Genomic DNA, 5,492 nt, shown 5'->3' on the forward strand with positions numbered 1-5,492 from the left:
CGCGGGATGCGATCTCCTATATGCCTATGGGATTTGCATAAGGAGGCGCCTTCTATGTTATTCTTATTCTAAGTCTTGGATGTTTCAGATCGGCAAGTAATTAATATATTGTTTGTCATATCTTTGAGTATTTTAATTAGTTATAACAATTATTTCATGATGATTGTTTTTTCATTCGATTAAGATTGAAAAGATGTTTTTGAATTTTGTTCTCTTTATGTCTTATCGGACATAATTATAGAATTTTTATGATCTCGAGGATCAGTATATCGCGAAAATCTTGCCTCTATTTATTCTTATGTATAAAGAATAAGAAGTAATAAAATAGTCTTGTGGTGCCTTTACTGATAATGGGCCCAGTAAGCGTTGGTATAGTCAGATCGCTTGATGAGTCTTGTAAAGTATTCGATGCTCGGGGATGAGTGTGTAATAGTGATGGGATTTCCTTATTTATTACTTCTTAAAATAATATTCTTCTAGCCTCTTATATAAAATAGCTTTTCTTCTATTCTGGCTTATTTTCAGAAAACCTTTTTAGCTATTTTTATCTCTTTTCTTTTTCTTCTTAATAAGAAACCCGTTATAATATTAATAGAAATACTATTTATAGCTAAATCTTAATATTATTTATTAATTCCAGAACCTAAAATATTAGTAATTCTAATATAATTTTCTTTAAGGCAAAGTAGCTATTTAGATTTCCTAGATATAACTTATTTGCTTTTATATATAGATCCCGATTAGCTAGTTCCTTTTTCTTTTTCTTATCTAGTAAACTAGGTATTCTCTATTAATCTCTAGATATTTTTAGATTAAGTATTTAAGTTATAATTAAATTCTCTTTCTCGGACTTAGGAAATAATTTAGTTAAACTACTAGTACTTACTAGTAAGAAAAAAGGAAATGCTTTTTTATTTAGGCTTAAATAGTTCTTTATATTATCTTTTATTAAATTAATAAGTATATTTATAATTTATAAGCTCTTTTATTAATAAGTAATAAAATCAAGAAATATAAATATATTCTAAATTAATATTATTATTCTTATTCCTACTATAATACCTATAATAAATTTATTCTCTTAGTTCTAAATTTATATTATAGGTTATATTAACTTAAGTAATATTTTCTAATTATATTCAAAACTAACTTTTTCTAGAATATAATTATCTAGAATTTTTATTTAATCTAGCTTAATTATTATAGCTACTATAGTATTCTCTATATCCTCTATTATAATTTCTAGTATATTTTCCCTAAAAACCCAAATTATATTTACTAGGCTATTAATACTATTATACTAGCTATACCTATTATAATTAATTAAGTTATATAAGCAGGCTACAAATATTTTCTCGAATTATAATAATAGCTATATTAAGTTATTTTTATAAATTCTCTTAAATTATAGTAATAATAAATAGTTTTTCTAGACTTCTTACTAGCTAGTTAATATTATTTCTCTTGGGTTTATTACTTTTAGTAAGTTTTATATAATTAGCTATAGGCTAGGTTCTTTTCTTATTTATATTTATAGTAGCTTTAGGAAATATAATAGAAGAAACTAGTAAAGAATAATTATTTTCTAATTTAGAAACTATATTATAAACTATTATATTTAAGTATTCTTATTTAAATCTAGATATATTTGAATTATTAGTAATATTAAAATAGTATTTCTTCTTTTTATATTAATAGAATATTATTACCTTCTTATATATTTTGCTATATTTATAAATAGAAATATTTATAGATTTAAAGTTTATATTCTTAAGAATATAATCTCTTACTAGAATAAATAATTCTCTTATAAATTCTCGGTACTAAGTAATTTTATTTATCTCTTTTTTCTTTAGTAATTCTTTTAATACTTTATTAAATATATTAATATAAGACTTAAAAGAAATTCCTTTATTCTGGGCTTATATAATAATTTAATTAAGAAAGTCTTAGCTAATTTTAAGTATTTCCTAGTTATATTCTCGGAATTTCTTTAGTAAGGCCTTAAAGAACTTAGTTTCCTAATAATTTTCTAAGTTATTAGTATAATACTCTAGTATAGTCTTAATCTAATTCTTATAAATAAGAAAAATATAATAAATAATTCTTTTTCTTTTAGTATTATTAGAAATATAATAGTTCTTATATATATTTATATATTATTTTAAGAATATAGAGATATTATTTCCCTAAAACTATAGTATTTTAGAAGCTTTTATAAATAATAGATTTAAATCTATTACTAGTATATATTTATTTTTAGCTATATTAATTTCTATAATTTCTTTTATAATTAATTATAAAGTTTCTATATCTAAAACTTCTATTAATAAGATTTCTAAAAAGCTAGCTTCTTATTTAAATATATCTTTTAGTTTAGGAACCGGAATTAGGAAAAAACTAGTTAATAATAATAAATATAATTAAGGTTTAAGTTTTAGTATTAGTAATAATAAAATAATAGTTTTCCTAGTCTTATTTCTATTACTTATATTTTCTTTCCTATTTCTTTAGCTTAATACCTATAGTATTTTTCCTTAATTTTACTAAATTAGATATATTTATTAATATTATTAAAAGTAATAATAAAAATAATAAATATAATTTTACTAATTTTTCTGACTTTTCTAAATTCTTTTTTATTTCTTTATTTAGTATTTATTTCTTTTTCTAGAAGCTTTTTTAGTTTATTTATATAATTTCTTATTTCTAATTTCTTTTTAATATTTATTTCTAATTTCTAATTATTATTTTACTTAAAATTAAGAATATTTTCTCTTTTAGATATCTTTTCTAAATTTAGGAATAAGCTTTTTTATTAAAACTAATACTATTTCTATTCCGGTCTTTATTATAACTAAAAATAATATATAAATTAATAATATAACTTTATTTCCGAATATTAAAGTCTAATTCTAATTAAGGTCTAATTTATACTATTTTGGTATAATTTTTCTTATTTTATTTCCTTTACTTCTTTTCTTTCTATAATTAGCTTCTATTTCTATTATTCCTATATATTATACTAGTAATTATATCTTATAGCTAACCTGTATTTAAGTTACTGGATATATTAGAAATTAATATAAGATACTAAGATTAATACTTATATATCCTTAATATTTTAGTCTTAGGCTTAAAGTATTATAATAGCTCTTTTCTTCCCTAACTTACTAAACTAATAATTTGCCTTATAAATATTTCTTAGAACTTTATAAGAATATTACCTTAATTATAAAGTTTCTATTCTTCTTATATTACTTATTATAAAATATATAGAAAAGAAACTATAATAAGACAAAAACCTATATAAAGTATACTAGAGTATAAAACGTGATTTAATAGTAAAATAATAAATTAAAAGCATAAATAGTATATAGTATATAAAAGCTTAATTAATTAAATATTTATAAAGAATTATTCTTTAAGTCTATAGAAAAACTAGCTTTCTTATATAATTTCTATAAGTTACATATAAAAGATTATAGCCTTTACTATATAATCTAAACCTTAAACCACTAAAATAATATGATTTTTAATAAATATAGCCTGCTATACTATATTAGCTTAATTCTAGAAAGAGCTATCTTAGTTTCCTTATTATATAAAATCGGATAATATCTAATATAGTAGCTAAACTTATTATAATTAAAGTACTTAATAATTAAGAAATCTTTGGTTTTTATAAAATAATATTTATATTTATAAGGAAATATATACTTAATAAGAATAGTTAATATAGGCTTCTTAAGCTCTTTTTTAAAAATATATTTCTTAGAAATATACGAGAATATAATACTAGAAATAAACTTAGCTAAAATAGTTCTTATCTTTTTATATTTCTTAGTTTTCTTATATATAGCCTTAATTTACTAATTATTAATAATATAGTACTAAATAAAGCAAATAGTATTAATAGAAAAATTATTATAATATATATATACTAATTTCTAGAGCTTTAGTAAGAGCTTCTTATTTAATTTATATTTAATATCTTAAAGACTAATATTATTTTCTATAAATAATTATAAGAAAAAAATATAAAACTTTTAAAATACTTAATTAGAATATATTTAAAGCTTACTAAAGTTATAGTAAGTATTCTATATCTTATTAGAATTAGAATATAGCTTCTTTAAATAAGAATAGAACTCTAAGAACTAATAGTACTAATTCGAATTATTTTTATTTATATAAGAATTAGTTAGAATAAGAATATTATTAGTAAGTTTATTAGAAATATAAATAATCTTAAGATCTTCTAAAAAAATATAAATTAGTATTTCCTTATAGCTTATTCTTAATCTAAACTAGCTAGTTATTAAAAATAATATAATTTTTAATAAAGAGAATTAGATCTAGAAGCTTAGTAATTCTAGTATTTCTAAAAAGAATATAAGATATAAGGAATTCTAAATAAAAAAGATTTATAATAGCTAGAATAAATAAAGCAGAAGTAGTTAGAGCTACTATAAGCTAATCTATTATAGCTATATAGTATTTAATATTATTCTCGAGCTTAGTATTATAGAGCTTAGTATTCTTAAGAATAGCTTTATTATAACTATAAGTATTCTTATATAAAATAGTTCTTTAGATATTCTTTTAATAGCTTTTTATAATAATATTAATATCTAAAAATAAAGTATTAGGTTCCTTAGCCTATTTATATAACTTTCCGGTAATAATATAATTATTAGTTTCTAGAAGCTTTATAATAAAAGCAGAAAGTTTTATTTTTATAAACTTATTTATAAATTCTCTAGAAATACTAATAAGATATTTAGTTCGAAAAGGGCCGCTAATAAAATAATCTAAACTAATAAGAGCTTTACTAGAAGCCTTAGCTAAAATTAATATAGTTTCTAGTTATATAATATTTTAAGAAATTAACTTATTATACTTTTTCTTTATTATATTCTTTCTAGTAATTTTATTACTAGTATATATATAAGGCCTATAAGATTATAAAATAGGGCTTAAGAGTAATAGTTAGATTACTAGCCTATAAATACCTATTATTCTAGGACTTAGTTAAAGAGTAGCCTTTATTTAAGGTTCTTTAATTTTCGGGTTTTTAGAAGGGTTTCTAATATATTACTAGTATATATTTATAAAAATATAAATACCTAATTCCTCTAAAAGTTCTAAATCTTTTTGCTTTTATTATTCTAAAGTTTATTATTCGTATTTCTAAGGTTTTATTATTTTAGTAATACCTATATTACTAATAGTTCTAAATTAATTTATTTAAAATCCTCTATAGAATTAAAGGAAATAAGCTTTAAATACTATTATAAATATAATATTTAGGGCTTAGAAAGCAAGATAGAAGATCTCTTATAAAAATAATTTAAAGCTAAGAAAAAGAAAACTAGAATATAGAAGGCTATAAGGAAATACATATATCTTATAATATACTAGTTCTAAAGGGGCTTAGTCTTCTAAATATCTCTAGTATATTCCAAATATATTTCTTTAGTAAAGTAGTT

Source organism: Hyaloscypha bicolor (assembly GCF_002865645.1).
Source record: "Hyaloscypha bicolor E unplaced genomic scaffold K444scaffold_182, whole genome shotgun sequence".
Taxonomy (NCBI): Eukaryota; Fungi; Ascomycota; class Leotiomycetes; order Helotiales; family Hyaloscyphaceae; genus Hyaloscypha; species Hyaloscypha bicolor.